Source organism: Amblyomma maculatum, chromosome 3 (genome assembly GCF_055883805.1).
Source record: "Amblyomma maculatum isolate TAMU_Amacu chromosome 3, ASM5588380v1, whole genome shotgun sequence".
NCBI lineage: Eukaryota > Metazoa > Arthropoda > Arachnida > Ixodida > Ixodidae > Amblyomma > Amblyomma maculatum.
Window position 1 is genome coordinate 167,741,518 of NC_139346.1, and position 19,649 is coordinate 167,761,166.

Below are 19,649 nucleotides of genomic sequence, written 5' to 3' on the forward strand. Positions count from 1 at the left end.
AAAAAAACTTGGAGAGAGCGGAATCTTCAGCTACGTCGTTAAGAGTAGCAAGTAAAAGTGGATCGGCGCTCCGCTCGCACCGTGTACCCAACACTCACACAGCGAGCGGCTTGCCTCTCTTAGTGCCAAAGCACTCATACGATTGTCAGAGCCACGTAAAAATAGTTTGCGTGCACCGCTGGTTGCCATAGCAACTGCGACGCCAGCCGCTCTCGAGCCACCGGATCGGCGAGTGGAATGACGGCACGCACAACAGGTTTCAGAGAAGTTTATTGTAGACACCGAAACTGCGGTACAGTTCGCAAAGGGTTCTAAGTGGCACGGGTTCATAAACGTCAAGAAGTTTATAGGGGTTCAGTGATGTCTAACAAACAATGATCGTGGCAAAAATTGATGCTACAGTATACAGGATACCTATTCAATGAAAGCGCATTCATGCGGATAAAGCATCAACATAAAAACCATGCAAATACGCTTACAAAAAAGCCGCGAAATTGGGTGCAGCAGACACCACTGTGGCAGAGTCTCTCCCACTGTCGCCTCCGGTAAGCCATTAGATTGCACGGCATCTCTTGTCACAAGCTTTCACAAGTTTTCACCTGTGTCACAAGCTTTCACCTCTTAAGTATAAAAAAACTCAGCAGTTGTTTGCGCAGCTGTCAGTTTGGTGTCGTACCATTTCTTTTCCCATTTAGCATCCATTTGCTACTCAAGTAGAGGCTAGTTAGCGTTATGAGTTCGAACCGAAGAAATGTGTTTCTGCCCACAATGCATGCCGTGCAATAAAAACTGCCAAACTCTTCCAGTTTCTCAAGGCTAAACGGACAAACAAAACCACACCAAACAGTGCTTTCACACGTTCTAATCGGTTTAAGAGTTGGTAAATCCCGGATAACTCACCTTTTGTTTCTCCGTTATCACTGCGCTCTGACTCCTGGCGGCCTAGGAGAGCAGTGCAGAATTGCCGGTCCTCTCTAAATGACGGGCGCGCAGGCGTTTGTAATGTCCATCAAGAAGTGCGAGTGTTCCTGCGTCTCTGATTTCTTCAAAGACAATTTTAGTTTTGTTTCGTATGGATGACCACAAGGCGAGCTCTGCTGGCACGAAGGATATTATTAGTGACGTAACTAAGCATAACAATCTTCGATCTATGATCATGTTGGCCTTTTTCACGTAGTGACCTAATTTCTTATTTGCATACTCGTAATTACTCACGAACGCATAAGTACGTGTCTCTAACCCAATTAACCAGGTAAAATACTACAGCATATAATCTCGGATAAGATAGATACCGCGGACAATGCGAACAAAAACGTATTTATAACATCTATATGATAAGGTTGTCGTCGCTGAAACAGCACCCGGTACTTTTCAACGAAAGGTGGCTAAATCTTGTTACTATGGTTTGTTATCTTGTTTTTGTATCTGATTCGCTTAATTTAATTCTGGGTGTCATACTTATTTTCATCACTAAGCCAGCGCTTATTAAGCCCTTCATCAAGCCAGAGGCCTATCAGCACGAGCCCGCGTTTGTTTCCATTAATGATCTCAAGCTTGATTTTGTTTCCCTTATTTCATTTGTGTACTATCCTTGATAAGAACTTTCCAAGCTTACGAGCAAATATGGTTATGTAGTTCACTCTTTCTAATTAATTTCTTATTGTATATGATTATTTCCCTTTATATTGTCACGATATTGGCGACTAGGTCTAGGCTATCAGAGCCGGTGCAGGTGGAATTATAAGGTCCAAGCTTTAGGTACGTCCTTCTAGTCCGGAGCCGATTCACTTCGTCCTCTTTCTCCGAGCGCCACTTCAACGTCTTTCGCTGCGAGCGCCCCCTGGCATTCCTCCCTCCTTAAGCGTGACGCACACGGCACACGTGCACACAGGTGGACAAAAGCAAACGAAAAAAAAAAAGTTTGCAGATGCCGTCTTTCAGTTACCGCGTAAAATACGGCTTCATGCGTAGGACATGAACTGTCTCTGGACGAGGTAGCCGACGGCCTCTCTGCTCTGGGCCATCTGGGAGGACCTCATAGTTAACGTCGCTGAGGCGCCGCAAGACTTTATATGGTCCGAAGTAACGGCAAATCAGCTTTTCTGATAGGCCACGGCGTCGAACAGGAGTCCACACCCACACCTGGTCCCCGGTGTTGTAGGAAGCTTGTTTGTGGCGGAGGTTGTACCGGCGTGAATCCTTGTCCTGTTGCTGGGCGATGTGGACGCGTGCTAGTTGGCGTGCTTGCTCAGCATGTTGGGCAAAGTGTTCGGCGTCAGTAGAAAGCTCGGTATCTGTTTCGCAAGGGAGCATTGCGTCCAGCATCGTCCGAACCTCTCTGCCGTAAACTAGGCGAAACGGCGTGAAGCGTGTCGTCTCTTGGACTGCCGTATTGTACGCGAATGTCACATATGGTAGGATAGCATCCCAAGTCTTGTGCTGGGCGTCGACATACATCGCCAGCATGTCCGCAATGGTCTTATTAAGCCTTTCAGTCAGCCCATTGGTTTGCGGATGGTAAGCAGTAGCTTTTCGATGCGCCGTACCGCTGAGATGAAAAACTTCGGCCATCATTTGTGAAGTAAAGGCAGTCCCTCTGTCAGTAATAATACAGGTCGGAGCACCGTGCCGCAGCATGATCTGGTGTACGAAGAAATGGGCAACCTCCGATGCTGTACCACTAGGTAACGCTTTGGTCTCGGCATATCGAGTCAGGTAGTCTGTGGCGATGATTATCCAGCGGTTGCCCCCGGAGGATCGAGGGAAAGGGCCGAGAAGGTCCATGCCGACTTGATCAAACGGTGCGCGTGGTGGTGTTATGGGCACGAGAAGGCCTGCAGGCTTTGATTGCGGAACCTTCCGACGCTGACATTGCCGACAGCTCTTAACATAGCGCTTAACGACAGTTGCAAGGTTAGGCCAGTAGAATGTTTTTCGTATTCTAGCAAGTGTGCGAGTATAGCCCAAGTGACCAGAAGTTGGTTCATCATGGCACGCGGAAAGGATTTCCTCTCGCAGTGCTGCGGGTACCACGAGGAGGTAGGTTCTCGAATCGGATCTAGAGCTGTGCTTATAGAGTACACCACTTCTCAGGCAGAAAGTTGAGAGGCTCCGAGAAAAGCACTTAGGTATTGTGGCTGGCTGACCTTCTAAATAATCGATCAGGGCTCGTAACTCTGGATCAGCACGCTGCTGATGAGACATGTCTGAAGCATCAACAGCTCCGAGAAAACTGCCAGAGTCACCCGTATGTGGTGAAGCGAGCTCGACGGGCGCACGAGAGAGCGCGTCAGCATCTTCATGTTTATGTCCGGACTTGTAGACTATAGTAAGGTCAAACTCCTGTAGGCGAAGGCTCCATCGCGCCAGGCGGCCGCATGGGTCACGCAGGTTGGCCAGCCAACACAAGGAATGGTGGTCAGTGACCACTTTAAATGGGCGACCATAGAGGTAGGGGCGAAATTTTGCAGCCGCCCAAATTACGGCGAGGCATTCCTTCTCAGTAGTTGAGTAGTTCATCTCGGCGCGGGATAAAGCACGGCTGGCATAGGCGACGACTCGTTCCACACCCTCTTGACGTTGCACGAGAACCGCCCCAAGGCCAATGTTACTGGCGTCAGTGTGGATTTCTGTTTCACCGTGCTCATCGAAATGGGCTAGAATAGGCGGCGATTGGAGACGGAGACGCAACTCGGTAAAAGCAGCTTCTTGCTCGTGACTCCAAACAAAAGGGGTGTCTCCCCGGGTGAGCCGAGTCAGCGGTTCAGCAAGATCAGCGAAGTTATCGATAAAACGGCGGTAATAACTGCACAAGCCGAGAAATCTACGAACAGCTTTCTTGTCACGTGGAATCGGAAATTTCGCAACAGCAGTAAGCTTGTCAGGGTCGGGCTTCACGCCGGCAGCGCTTACGACATGACCGAGGAATTTAAGCTCTTGGTAGCCAAAGTGACATTTCTGTGGCTTAAGCGTCAATTTAGCGGATCGAAGGGCTTCGAGTACTGACCGCAGGCGTTTAAGATGTTGTGAAAACGATTCTGCGAAGACCACCACGTCATCTAGGTAGACTAGGCAACACTGCCATTTAAGCCCGGCGAGGACAGTGTCCATCATCCGCTGAAATGTGGCCGGCGCGGAACAAAGTCCGAAAGGTAGAACTTTAAATTCGTAAAGTCCGTCGGGTGTGACAAAGGCCGTTTTTTCACGATCTCGCTCATCTACCTCAATCTGCCAATAGCCACTTTTTAGATCGATTGACGAAAAGTACTTCGCACGCCGAAGGCGGTCGAGAGAGTCGTCAATCCGCGGCAAGGGGTATACATCCTTCTTGGTTACGGCGTTCAGCTTGCGGTAATCGACGCAAAAACGTAACGTGCCGTCTTTCTTTTTAACTAGAACGACTGGGGAGGACCATGGGCTATTTGAAGGCTGGATAACATCATCTTCGAGCATTTGTTTAACTTGTGACTTAATAACTTCGCGCTCGGTCGAAGAGACGCGGTAGGGGTGCTGGTGAATTGGGCGGACATCATCGAACGTCACGATCTGGTGCTTGGCAATGGGAGTCTGATGCACTTTTGACGATGATGCAAAACACTCTCTGAATTCAAGTAACAATGAAAACAGCTGTTCACGCTGGCTCACCGATAGCTCTGAGCTAATATCGAGGTTGTCGAGGGATGTGGACGGTGGCACGGGTTCTGTGGACAAGCACTCGGAGACTTCAGATATGCGTTCCGCGAAAGCTACGGAAGTATTCCGAAAAAGGTGTCGATACTCGTGCGAAAAATTGGTAACAAGTACCTTGGACTGGCCACAGTTAAGATGGATCAAACTGCGAGCCACGCAGACTCCCTGCGTCAACAGTAACGAGAGGTTAGTTTCGGCTATTGCATCACCATCGTGAAGTGCATTGCATTTGACATTAACGAAGGTGCTGGTTCGGGGTGGCAGCGTGACACTGTCCGCATAAACTCGTAGCACATTGAGTGGTCGCTGTGTACTGCTGAGGGCCACTGCTTTCTCAGTTGAAAACGAGACCTTAAAATCCCGGAGGTCAATAATTGCGCCATATTCACGAAGAAAATCTACGCCCAGAATTAGGTCACGTGAGCAGCTTTTCAGAACGAGGCAGCTTACCACAAATGTCGACTCTTGAATTTGAACCCTGGCCGTGCACATGCCTAGAGGAGTAACCAGATGACCACCCGCAGTGCGAACGTGTGTGCCAGCCCACGGAGTCAAAACCTTCTTGAGAATCGCGGCAAACTGGCTGCTCAAAATAGAATAATCAGCGCCAGTATCCAACAAAGCTCGAACATGGCGACCATCCAGTATTACTGGTATGTCCAACGACAGCTTCTCGCGAATATCAGGCTTCTGAGTGTTTGAGTGCTCTGCGTCGGTGTACGCGGTATGCTTCACCTGCAATTCGTCGTTGTTGCAGGCGCGTTGCGGTTTCCGTTCCACCGGCAATTCTTCGTCGTTGCGGGTGCGTTGTCGTGTCATCTGTTCCACCGGCAATGCGTCGTTGTTGCGGGTGCGTTGTTGCGTCGTCTGTTTCACCGGCAATTCGTCGTTGTTGCGGGTGCATTGTTGCGTTGTCTGTTTCACCGGCAATTCGTCGTTGTTGCGGGTGCGTTGGTGCGTCGGTTCCACCGGCAATTCGTCGTCGTTGCGGGTGCGTCGTGGTGGCGTCGAGGTAGCGTTATAATTGGCAACCGCGGACTTTTCCAATGTCGATTCGTAGAGTTTCCGTGTCCGCGTCGATGGGGGGTCTCCCGCGCAGCGAAGTCCAGCGAGCCTACCCCCGAAGGTCGCTGGTTTCAGTTTTCCCGCTGGGGGCTGGGCGATCGGCCCTGCGCTGCCCATGAGGACCTCGCAGCAGATGGCGAAGGGCGAGCCCTGGGCGACGGTGATCGAGATTGCCGCAGACGAGACGGAACACCACGGCGCTGGTCATTGAGGAAATCTTCAACGGCTCGGGGCCGTTCGCCGTAGCGAGGCCGCGGAGAATCGGCGGAAAAACCTTCGAGGCCCAGTCGACGGTAGGGACAGCGCCGATAGACATGTCCTGGTTCACCGCAGTGAAAGCATAAAGGCCGTCGGTCGGGGGTACGCCACTCGTCTGCTTTCCGTCTAGACTGTCGGGAATCCGTTACGTACTGGATCACGGGGGCCGGTGTTGTTGGTGCAGCTACGTTAGCAGGAATTAGGGTCGGCGACTGGGGTGGCGAGTATTGTAGCACCTCGGCGTATGTGGGACGCTGGCGCTCAGGTGGCGTAAGGGGAGGAGCAGGGTGAGGTTCACCGCTTGGAAACGGAGGCCGGAGCGCTTGCTGCACTTCGTCGCGGACAACGCTCGCAATGGAGGTAGAAGCTGGTTGATGTGCGCCATACAGCAGTCTGAGTTCGTCGCGCACAATCGAACGTACGAGCTCACGTAGCGCCGATGCGTCCATGCCATGCGATGGTAACTCGGCAGAGACGGAGGTGGCGTGGATGGTACGATTCTGTGCCGAAGCTCGCTGCTGAAGCACTCTTTCTATTGTGGATGTTTCCGCAAGGAATTCTGCGACAGTTTTCGGTGGGCTTCGCACCAGGCCAGCAAAAAGCTGCTCTTTAACGCCAAGCATAAGGTAGCGCAGCTTTTTGTCCTCGGGCATTGCAGGGTCTGCCCGCTTGAAGAGGCGTGTCATGTCTTCGATATATGCCGCGACCGTCTCGTTGGGCATTTGAACCCGAGATTGGAGAGCGCGTTCGGCCCGTTCGCGGCGATCTGAGCTACCGTAAGCAGCCGCAAGATGACGCTTGAACTCACTCCAGGATGACAGCTGGTCTTCATGGTTCTCAAACCATGTCCGAGCGCCATCTTCAAGGCTGAAGTAGACGTTGCGAAGTCGGGCGGCGTCATCCCAGAGGTTGAAGGTAGCTACCCTTTCGTAGTGCTGCAACCAGTCGTCGACGTCTTCATAGGTGTCCCCGTGAAAGGTCTTTGGGACGCGGGGGTTCTGAATCGTCACGTAAGTAGGGGCCGCTCCAGGCATTGCGACGACGTCGTGGCTGTCGGTAGTCATAGCCGATGGGGAAAACTCAGGTGGTAGGCCTCGTTGCCTGCGGCTGGTGCGGTGAACAGGCGTTTCTTCGAATATATGACCAGCACTCCTGCTTAGCGGAGGGGTACGGGACATCAGACCTGACCTCCACCAGATTTGTCACGATATTGGCGACTAGGTCTAGGCTATCAGAGCCGGTGCAGGTGGAATTATAAGGTCCAAGCTTTAGGTACGTCCTTCTAGTCCGGAGCCGATTCACTTCGTCCTCTTTCTCCGAGCGCCACTTCAACGTCTTTCGCTGCGAGCGCCCCCTGGCAATATAGTGTTTATTTTCACCCGCTTTTTAAATCTTCCCACATGACTACCCTTTCCCAGGCTCTTCTGAAAACAATTTTTTGGTATATTTTGCCACTATATCAATGACGTCATCTTCTTCGGCATTAAACTTTCATATGTCTCTGCGAAAACGAGATTTTCTTTAATTCTTTTTTCTCGACGTAAACATTACTAAGCGGTGGAAAACGCGCATGGCAGTTAGGCACGCCGACGTAAACATACTACCACATAGACAAATTTTCCCAGAAAGTGTGACGGTTCTCAGAGAGACGTCCTCCGTGTCTACACAGCCAGCTCAGTGAATAGAAAGAGGAGCAGACCTATACCATGCGATATGTGTCTGCGCAAGCTCCACAGGTGGAGAGGGAGGGGGGCATTTGTTTCTTCTTGTGGATGGTATTTTGCACACATAACTCCTATAAGTTAAAGGAAGGCGTCATCGCCGCCTGCGTGTCCTTCTCTTTTTTGCAACCTTCGTTTGCGGTCGTTATGCATGCGCATCGTACGCACTCATCGCTTGAGGAAAGTTCCAGGAGCCTTCTGAGTGCTCGCCTGATGGCCCTGCAGGCTTCGTTAAGACCCTTTTGAGCACCACAGAAAACTGGAAACATTATATCACTGAAGTGCAGTGCCCTGCTTTCGCAGAATACGCTTCAGAGCATCTCACCCGGGGGTCTTCCACAGCACAAGAACGAAGCCGCTGCAGCTGCCTCTCTAAGCGTCATGACGCCATGGTAATTCGCATTGCATCTGCAACGGCCGCCAGCAGTGCACGATAGAAAATATCGGGAGGCAGAGCATGACTCCTTGAGGATACATCTACTCCTTTGTTTGAAGAGATTCCTTAAAGAAGCATTTGTAGCTTCGTTCTTGAGTTTTATGTAAATATAGTCTACTATCCATATTAGTCACACTCTACTTCACGTAAGACTAGGATTAAAATTTCTGGCTCTTTCGAACAGCGTCATTTACATGAATTGTTGCATACACGTGAAGAGGAGAAATCATTAGCAATAAAGGAGACTTACAAAGAATGGCATACAGTTCGGTCAAGGTAATTGTAGCAAAAGCTACACTGCGCTAAGTTTTCTAGCCGTCGGCGTGGCACCATGTGCCGTATGCCGTTGCCTAGCAACCGTCACGTGGTATAGACCGAGAGCTGAACCAGGAGTTGGAGAAGGAAGAAGGAAGAAAAGAAAGAAAAAGAAGAAGAAGAGGAAGAAAAAGAATACCGATAGCTCGGTAGTTGGTAGAGGCGAACTACAACAGCGAGTTGCTAAGACAGAAGGTTCGATCGAACCTTGTGACGACGGCACATTAAATGCAAAATTCGCTGCAACACTCACAGCTTTATTTCTATCACTAGGTTCAAGCCATGCTTAAAACCCCACAATTTTTTTTCTTCTCATTCCATCGTCACCTTTCTGTTTTTGTTCACGCCCTTCTCGGACTCGATACTGCTGTATCATTTTCGTTCTTCACTTGATCGCTAAGTGCTACTGACCTCCAAGTGTTCCGTAACGACCAAGGTATCAGTTAGCCTTCGGTTAAAGCCCTTGCAGAATGGAAGCTGTCAAGCTACCATTATGTGAATATACACCAACCACAAAGCACCTTCAATCTCCCGCTTCTCACATTTGGTTACTTTACCCATCCATCTCCATTGCCCGGTCGCAAATAAAACATGACGTCTGGCATAACTGGTCGGCCTGCCCGCCAGCTTGCGCAAAAGCCGCTCTCGCAGCCGAAGCGGAACTGATTTCCATGGAGAAGACGCCCCCCGTCATCTCCTAAGGGACAGATTAGAATAGATCGCGCAAGGCGAAATTTTGAAACGAGCCTCAGTCGACGAGGCCTTGGCCTTTCTCAGAACCGGCAGTGTTCTACTTGGCACAGACGAGGCCACTTGAATCACTCGGCTGCGCGGAAGACAGAAGGAGTCGAAAGAAAGCGAGGGCAAGGCGTCCAGTACCTGGACGTCTACTTTTCTTAGAAGCAATGCAGAATCGCTCGAAAGTAAATCCTGGAAGCAATTCACAAAGCCGGTGTGCCCATAAGTTCCTGCACCAAATGATGAAATGGCTTGTTTTCGATGACTGCGGTACTTTGAGTGCTCCAGAGCCAGGACCTCTTCCATTGCTTAACAGCAAGGTAAAGCTGCAACCAAGATTTATAAAAACCACTGTTCTTCAAAATCTGACCACGTTTTACAGTGCTATAGCTCTTAGAGCGAAGATTTCTGGGTAAAGCTTGCATACGTCGTCATCGCCGTGCAACTCTACGCCTGACAGTTAGATCGGGAGGAGGGAAGCAAGCGGCAAAAAAGGAAGCTGCCCGAAAACGTTGCCACTTCGCTAGGCCACGATCTCTAAACCATCCTTAACACACGAACCCTACTTGATCCTCGCACTTACTTCATCAATACAGTGACACCGAAGGTTCCCCGTAAAGACATGCTGGTGTGTGTTTTCATATCACATCAGTGTGGCCTATCGTGAACAGAGGAGGGGGTAAAGAGGCAGAGTAACAGTGGGAAAGGGCAGGCGTGACCACGCATTGATCCCTCGGAGGGTCTCTGTAATCACTATCGCGTTGCTAGCTTACACTGATTTTCCGCATTATCGGTTGTGAAATGACCAATTAGGCCCCGTTCTTCATGAAATCCATTGTTGACTTCGTCGGCGTCGTCCGCTTCGAAAGCGAAAAAGGACGGTCATGGATCCTGCGGGTGGTTGTTTCTGACTGACGTGGCCGGACGCTGACTGACGTCACGTGACCCAACGACGTGGCCGATTTGGTTGAAGCTGCCTACTCGGGGCTATTCCTTTCAGATGGAAGGCTGAGATCAAAGTCAGTCTTCCAGGACCATTGCGTTCTGATTCAGACAACTGTACCTAGGCCACGCAGGGACGTTCGTGAAGCTTGGTTAAACGGGGCTTTATATCAACGTCGGATGAACCCTCATTTAAAATTATGCTAAAGAGTGTATGCTATACATAAGAGGATCAAATTAAGGGATTAGTATTTACGCGAGTAGCAAAGTCCCTGTTTGCGAACAGGGATATCCGCAAGGAGCGTTACCAAATGGCAATAGGGTACGCTGTCGCGTCATGCTCATAACTGTTTTCTTTTTCTCTTCTTTTTACGCAAGCTTGCCACAAGGCATATTATAGATACTCATGTAAATTATTTTCAGTAAGGAACCGGAGCAGGCTCCCACTCTTGTTGTCGGTGAGCCATTTAGAGAAGTCCTCTTCCCTTGTTGTGGTTAGTCCCACTTTGCGCAGAATCTGTGTCCTTGATGCCCTTGTCCCTTGCACAAGTCCACAGCAGGTGGCGAACGTCCACTTCTGCAGCTGGTGTGAAACACTTCGGGCATGTGGTTGGTCCGATGTATGCTTGCGATTCCCATCGGCATGTTACCGACGGGGTAAGGGCCGCGCCAGCTTTTATCTTTCTAAGGGAAACCTCCTCCAATCTCGTTAAGTTACGAGGGAGTGGGAATGTACACGGGGGAATGAGGGCACGTGTACTTTTCCTTATAGAGGATGCTAAGATGGGAACAGCGGAGCGGGCATCGAAAGGGAGCCTGGTGGGAGGCGCATTAGTGTTTGGAGCTTCGTGTGTGAGGTGGTCAACTTTTCTCTGCTCAGCGTTTTCTGCATCGTCTTATGTTCAATGCATCTGGATGCATATCTTTGTTTTTTTATTGAGTGCGCGGATTTCCTGCGTTGCACATAGCCTCTTTGTTACTTTCTTCAATTGTTTTATGGCGGCTAAGGAGTCTGTATAGATGTGGGCTTCTGTTATGGAATCAATTTTATTTATGGTCTCCATAGCATCGCGGTTTGCATAGAGTTCCATCACAAGTGGGTCCGGGTATTCTGAAACATATTCTTTATGTACCTTTAGTTCACTGAGTGTTGGACTAGTAGCTGCTGTTCTACCGCAATTTTCCATAATTGATGCGTCCGTATATGCAATGCAGGTACCTGGAAGTGCATCAACCAGAGGTCGAGATGCGAGCTTTTCTTTGCGACGAAGCCGAGTGGTCTTGTTTGTCGTAATAGTCGTGAATTTTCACGAAGGGGGGTCAGCCATTGGTGGTGCTTGAATTGCCATTTCGTTGTACAAGGATGCTATGGGCATAACGTACTTTCGCTTCATATCCCTTGTTGCCTCTCGTTGTTCAATTAATTCTGTCAACGTATTTATCTGCGCAAACTCTTGGAGGATAGGGATAGGGGTAAGTTTTCGTAAGGCCGTGATAGTGCGCATTGCGTTTCTGTTTATTGTTTCCAATTTCGCCCACTGCCACCTCGTGAGTCTTTGGAATTGGGCCTGGTATAGTATCCTCGGCTGTAACACCGATTGTACAAGACGTCTTGCCATGTCCGCTCGCGCTCCTCCTCCCCTAGACGAAATGCGTTTTATCAAGTTTAAGGAAGTCGCAGCTACTGTTTTCACTATGTTTTAGTGTAAAAAATTCTACGAGCTATCAGAGATCAGCGCGATGTCACAAATGAATCATTTTCTTCCTTAATTTGGTCTTCTAGGAAAGTACTACATGAGTTGCATAAAAGTTCGATTTCGCTTGTTACATTTATTCTGGGATGACCATACGCTTTCTATAATATTTGTTTTTAACCGGAAAGTATATTTAAAACTCTAGGCAGTACAGATGCTTCAAAAATGCAAATTACAAGATAGCTAGGGGAATGTAAGAACATGTCCATTTGCACGATCGTGTGATAAGGAAAAGAAAAGCAAAAATAAATTGTGACCTTGAACTATAGATGTGTTGTCTTTGCGGCTTTCGAAGCCTGGGGCAACAAACAGACTCCACAGACGCAGTAATCTAGCAGAACATGCTTGTCGACGCCACCGATATCATGGCGCCCATTTGCTGTCTGGGGGAAAGAAGAGGTAGGGAAGGGTATCAACGGAAACTGAATGCTTTGGATATGTTTACCTGAGACGTGGGCATATTTTCCTTATTGCTACTTCGAGCATCGCCTCGCCTAAGACTAGGGCCTTTGCGATGCCAGGTTTCTTGGGTGCCATCGTGCCATCGTCATCAGATGCCCAGACAAGGTGCGTAGGTCGAGTGCTCCGAGCGCGGGAGGTCGGTAACAGACCATTAGCAAACGTTTGTCATCAGGGTGCATACTGAAATGCATGTCGGTACCTTACTGTTGCAACCTATCACACATACTTTCGCCTACGTCTGGCCAACGGCTGTTAACCGCAGGTGACGCAGCACATTCCTTCCCTCCATCTATATCCATTCCTTATATATGACTCAGTGTTCCATATCGCGAGGACACGTCTAGTCAAGAAGGCCTGTTCTTTTCTGACAACCGATAATTGTTTTTTAAGCCAGTTACAACGGAGTGAGTGCATTCGAATTGCTTTGAGCTCACGAGCAAGCTGTATCGACGAAATATCCGAAAAAAATGCGGCGCCTCTGTTTCTTGATAAAACGTGGTAATGAAATAAATATTAGTTTTGATAAGGTGTTTTCATCAACATTAACGTTATCTGCCAAATAAACTAAGGATATGTGAAAATTACAAGTGTTGGAGAGCCACGTCTACCCAGCACATGATAGACTAAACATTTTGAAGCAATCGTTTAAATTTAGACGGGGCGGCCCAGAACTGCATGCTTTAATACAATTTATTGAACGAGAAAAAAGTTTCGCAACTGTGTAGGGCCGCTGGCAGTACAACCTTATTGAAGAAATGGAAAGATAGTAATAAGTAAAACTTTTAACAGCATTAAAAAAAATTCACACTTAACTGTAACGATCGAAATAACGAACCAAATTTCCCCTTGCACCTGGCATTCAGTACTTGTCCCGTCCTAAGGTTATTCATTACGCACACTCGCGATGCGAGTGTATGCGTCGCATGTGCGCCTACTACGTGTCTCGACTTCGATATTAACCTCGTACTTTCCACGGACATCGCCGAAACGCCCAAGGATGCTACCTGCACACGGAGGTTAGGAGGTTGTTTTCTCCCCAGAGGCCTTGGGCGGCGGCATTCACTGCGAAAAAAGGCGGGGAAGAAATGCTTTCACTCGGCGCCTGGCCTCTAATGGATGAGCGCTGAAAGAAGAGGGTGCAGTGTTAGGACCCAGTACGTAGATCTACTCGAGGTAGGTGATTTGCGAGTGTGCATTTCACCACGAACTTTTGAAAGAAGCACCACATTGCCTTTCTGACCATTTAGAGAGCAGGGGGGGGGGGGGGGGGGGGGGGTTGCAACACAATGGAAAAAAAAGTTGACTAGTGCAGTAAATGTCGATATTTAATATTTGTGCCGCCACGATTGAGCGACGAAGCGGTGGATGATGGTGACTTCAAAATTTCTGCTCAAGGCATGCAATAGTGCTCTTAATCTTTAGCCACCCGAGCTCACCCGAGTTCAAGAAAGCGCTAGATAGAGCCGCACATAAGCCATGCTCACTTCGCTCAGTCCTGTAGTAACTCGCGCTGCGATCGTTTCAGGCGCATTCTATTGGTTTTCACATTTTAGAACATGGGTGTGGCATGACGGAGCTCCCCTGAGAGTAACTGCTATCAAATGTAACAGTTTGGGTTATAGAATGCGAGAAAACTATTGAAAAAAAAAAACATTTCATAGACAAAATACATTTTCTAATGATTCTAGTAGAGAAATTTCCCCTGGTTCAAATTTTTAATTTTCGGGCATAGTTAAGCATTGTTTACAGTGTAACAGGAGTGACCATCATCCAGTTCGGCCCAGAAGCGAATACACAGTTGTAACTTATGCCTAAGTGAATATGTAATCGATGAGTCTTGTAGCGAGGATATGAGTTAGATATGCAAACTAAAGCCTGGTTTCCCTTCGTTTTGTCTCTTTTCAGTGATGTTGTTCCCCCAACACCTATTTATTTACATTCTCTTGGGCGTCGCCCTGTTCTCTTTTCTCCAAATATCCATCGCTGCACAGAAGAGTAAGTGATGTTCTGTACGTTGGAAGAAAACGTTCCTTTTTCTTTTTTTTTTTAGCCGAGGGCAGCAATCAAGACAGCGCATGACCAAAATAAAAGATAAATTTCACATGTTCTTGGTTTGCCTTAATGTTAGCAGTATTCATCGCATTGTCGTTATATTCAATACAAAACATAAGTTTCTGATCACAGCGGTTAATTTTGGCCTACGGCTATTCGAGCTGAAATACGGGGAATTGGCGGATCAAGAACGAGTTGTATCCGCCTAGGACTGAGTAGTAGCATTACATTATTATGAAAATATATTTCATGATTTAGAACACTAGAACTAGCAGACAGTTTCTCTTTCAAAAATGAGTCTTCGATAAATGTCGGCAATCTTGTCTAACCTGAAACCGCTAGTAGACGTAACTAAGACATGAAAGATCCAAGCGACCGCCTTCACTTTGACTCGTTTTTCTATCCTAACGAATGAAATATGGGAGAGGCCTTCGCCCTGCAGTGGGTATAGTCCGGCTGATGATGATGATGATGAACGGAATGACACGTTTTTGGTGTTCACGGTGTTGCAAAATCTTAACAGGCAGTGAATTTAATCAAATGCGTTCCTTTTTCTTTCCTCATTGATCACAGACGCTATAGAAGCAGATGCCCAGCCGAACGAAAGCCTTTCATCTGCCAGAGTAAAGCGCTCCGCAGCACTCAGCGACGATGACCCTCCACCAGCCATCGCTGAGCGAGGAAGCACAGTGAGTTGTACTCACGGGCACAGCATGCGCTCAAAGCAAAGCCTAGAAAAGCGCGGCAGCGCCGCATCCCGTCGCGGTGGGATGGTCCGAGTACCACACTCAAGGGGGCACCTTCCAGCAGTCCTGGTACACGGACGGATCAGGCCGCTGGATGCAGCGTACGGACCAGCAGATCGTCAGTAGCGATCACCCCTTAAACCAACGTCGTCTCACGCCGACAGGGCCCGCGATCACTTGGGTTACGGGAACTAGCGGCCCCCTTCCTCCAGGAGCTGCTGTTCCTCCAGGACTGCAGGACGCGCTTACGAAGATTATAGTCGGGGGCAGTGCAGTCGGTCAACCCGGCTGTACAGGGACCCCAAGTGATTCCCGAACCGGCAGTCGGAGGAATACCGGTGGGTGGTGGAGCGCCCGTACAGCAGCCATATCCAGTGGGCAGCGGTGCTCAGCCCGTGCCTGGCGTTGGAATACCAGACACTGCGGCTTCGGTTCAAGACGAAGCTACGCAGGAGATTAACAGGCCGGAGAGGTCGCACAAGCCTAAGGGCAGCCAGGATGACAGCAAAACGGGCGGAGAAGAGAAGTTGGTGCTGTCCTTCCAGCAGGCGGTGCCCCCGAAGGAGGACGAAGACGGGAAGGATGAAAGTAGGTAGTGATACCAAGGGGGGGCTCTGGGGACCGCTGCTCACTTGCTACGGCTGCTGTGTGGGCGCATCACCTCGGCTCTGGGCTAGGGGCTTCGGGAGAAGGCTTCACGCTGTTCCTTCTGCTGCTGCTGCTGCTGCTGCTGCTGCTGCTGCTGCTGCCGCCGCCGCTGTCGCTTTCGCTTCGCAATTATAGATGCACGTAAGCTCAAGTTGGGGCGCTAAAAGGGTCAGCTGAAAGCTTTTTGATGCAGAAATGACTCTTTGTGAAAGATATGGCCGATAAGACGCTTCCAACGACGACACCTAAAAATCAGCAGTCCACGAAGATGACACACACTGGAACAAGAAAAACGAAGTCCATTCTCTTGAAGATACTGACAACAGTGTGGTATTTCGAAGAACATTTTCAGCAAGACGCTTGCTCACCTATTGCGAAAGTGAGCGTCACATTTACATCGATCCAAGATTAAAATGAGGAGAGTGCTTGCAAATTCACTCTCTTTCCCAATTAAAACACGAGTACTTAAGACGTGAAGTTTAACTTGATTGCTGCTAACAAGCAAATCTAATCGCTCATAGGGCCATTGTGTGCGTATTCATCGCTTTACAAATATCAGCTCATGCATAGAGCACTTCGCATATGCTCCAATTAAATCCCCCTTAAGATGCAACCGATAAAATGTTTTCAAGTCATAAGCCCTCGGCGAATCTCTCACTATTTCTCACGTCAACAATCCCTACGAGCAGTCTAAAGAACTTGTGAGACCAGCCACGCTTTTCTTCTCGCGCTATGAGAAGAAATGAAAGTGCTAGCACCATCTATACCTCCAATACTCCCCTCCCCCCTTGAGCACACTCACTTTTTAAGCCCGTTCAGAAGAAAAGACCTCAGAGAGCTCGTTTTAGGGACTGTTTCGCATCAACTCATACAAGCTTCTTTACCCAAGCCCATCTGTAAATAACGATCGCTTTCTTCCGAAATCAGAATATGAGCGTCTTAGGTTACGACCAACCTTCGGGTTACAGCTGCTTGATTTCACTCGGAGGAATAGTTATCACTGTCAAATGAAGTCTTTGCTGATACCTTGTATTTCAAATAGCTTGACTCAGAACGAATATGACAGATACGGTATTGAATGGTCTATTAAACCGCCGTTGCAAGGACCCTAACACGCAGCCATAAAGCTTCAGTTAAGACCGAATGGAAAGCAGGCTTTGTCTCATTTTCTTCCAGGAATGCCCCGGCAACCCCCTTGGCAACGTGGAGATGAATTCGGACCCCCAGGTCATCGAGGCAGAGGACCACCACACCACGGAGGAGGTCCACCAGGCCATGGAGGAATGCCACCAGGACACGGAGGGGTTCCACCAGGCCACGCTAAAAGAGGTGGCGGCAAGAAGAGGAAAGGTCCTCAAGGAGGTGGTGGTGGAGGATTTGACTATTACGATTATCAAGAAGGGCGTGGAGGCCACGGTCCTCCACGTGGCGGCAGCAGCTATCCCGACTACCCGTACGATGAGCATCGGCCACAAAGGCCACAACGGCCACCTCCAGAAGAGAGGCCGAGACCGCAGCGACCTCCTCCACAGACTAGTGATCAGTACGAGCCACCGCGACAGAAACCACCTCCACAGAGGCCCACTCCACCACTTCCCTATGACCCGAACGAGCCAGAGGAGCCGCCAGAGGACGTTCCTGGTCTGGGGAACCCGTCTCAAGGACCGAACCTGCGAGACTTGCAGCCATGTGAGTACAAATGCAAGAGCTAGCACCTTCCAGCCATGGAGAAAGTGAAGAGTGCTGCTTCCTGATTTGCTTTCTATAGTTCTAAATAATACGGTTAATTGGAGCGATATGGGAGAGGCATTTGCCTTGCAGTCGGGGAAGTCAGGCTGCTGCACATGATGGCGATGATGGTGCATTAACTTTGTGAAAAGAGTGTGGCGGACTTAGCTTTCTCTGTTAGCATTGCTTTGTACGTGACAAACATGTACTATTTTCGAAGAAAAACCAAGTGTCCATATTGAGTTAATTTCTTGGCCTGCTGCTTTGCACGGGGACAGGCTCACAAAAGGCTTACGATAAGGCTGACCACATGATTGGAAAACTTGAAAAAAAAAAAATGCCGAGAGCACTGTGGAATCTACCCTGCAGAAACGCGAAAGCCTAAGCATTGCTGGTACACACGGTGCATCGCTTTTGCTCACATTGACATTATCAACTAAATGCACCGCAGTTATCATTGGTAATGTCATCATTTTCATTATCACCTATTGCAGCGTCATTGCCATCGCTACTATCATCCTCACGGTAGAAAAGGAGAATTATTATACGCGTTTCACAATCCGGGGCGTGGTGCAGTAGGGGATCCAAGGAATGGAGGTTCGATTCCCAGGGAAGAAGGAATTTATTTTTAACGGTCTTCCTCATGGTAGACTGGCCGATGACCTCAACAGGTGATGATATCCCAATCTCGCAGTATCCCGTGGAGTCTCACGAAGAAATGTGACGCCTCTCGTGGCCGAATAAACAGAGTCGTGGCCACGGGTATGAGCCATTAAAGGTCTTACAAGCAAGTATAAAGAAATGCAGCACCCACGCACTTGACAAAGGTACGAAGAATACACAGAACGCAATTGATGCTTATGAAGCTCACTTCAAATTTCATACATTGAAAGCCTGGAGAATGATCAGTGAACCACTTTCTACTAATTATGGATCTTGCGACACCTCTGTGTTGGTGCATCTTTAGCCCACGAACGATTTCCTGTTCTCGTTTCTTTGCTTGTCGATATCCCGCGTTAATTTTTTCAGCAAATGATCTTTCGGTCGCGTTCATCTCAGAAGAAGGATTTCAAAATACCACGTAACCTTCGTCATCAATTCTTGTCATTGCAGTGTGCGGAGTGAGAAGCCTAGCGTTTGCGGAAGACACGACCAGCGACTACCAGACGGTGCCGTTCATCGTGGGCGGCAACGTGACGTCACATCGGAGCTGGCCGTGGATGGTATGTAGAGAATTGCTCGGCGTTGCCGGCGTAGCTTTTCGTGGAATACACACTCCATCACTTAGCAACGCAGGCTTACGTCACGCCTTTTTGCTGTCTTACCTCACACTTTCTAAGCGGCGAACCGCTAACGTAAACCGCAGTTTTCTCGCTATCATCCTCATTAGGGTCTGGCGTCTGCATAAGAATCTTGCCGGCCAATTGCGCTATTTATTTGGAAGTGCTTTATACACATAGTGCTTATAATCATACGACCAGTCGATCGGCAAAACAGTCCTGACACGAGAGGTGATTAATTACTTTAAGGCAATAAATGGCTATGCCGGGGAGGCTTTCCGGAATGGGCGCTTGCTGCATCTGTTCTGTATTTTCTCATGTCCTTGGTCCAGTGCTGTTGAACCACAGACGAGGCCTTCTTAAAGACTTAAAAAATTCTAACGATTAAAACTGCCCCTGCCGACACCGTTCGTCGTGCTGATAATACGCCGTCCTTGTTTTTCAACTACCATTGAAAAGGTTGACGCCTGCAAGCAATCTAACGTTCTTCTATAAACAACGTAACGACGAACGTAGATGCGGAAATGCATTTGCAGTGGCAACTTTTTATCGTCTGATGAAACACGGAAAGGCAAATGATTATCTTATATTGTAGGCATCATGGTCTCTTTGGCTATGCCTCCTTCAAGGGTGCACTTCTCCAAACCACATTCGAAGCGATACTGTTTTAAAGAGCTAAACCTATATAAAATCTCCATCTACATAAAATCTCCATCTTCCTCTGCTACAAGGCTGACTTCACACAGCGCTAACTTTAGCTCGTACTTACAGCTCTGCGGGCATCATGAGGACCATTATGCAGCACATGATCCACG

General features: G+C 48.7%; 1 pseudogene across 1 annotated transcript in view; it reads left to right on the top strand.

Moving 5' to 3' along the window:
* The window catches only part of LOC146196801 (uncharacterized), a 41,453-nt pseudogene that overhangs the window by 6,639 nt on the left and 15,165 nt on the right, over positions 1–19,649 (top strand). The window contains exons 2-5 of the transcript XR_014706144.1: positions 14,286–14,375; positions 15,006–15,766; positions 17,003–17,515; positions 18,668–18,777. The product of XR_014706144.1 is annotated as an uncharacterized LOC146196801 (transcript). The remainder of the gene's footprint in view (positions 1–14,285; positions 14,376–15,005; positions 15,767–17,002; positions 17,516–18,667; positions 18,778–19,649) is intronic.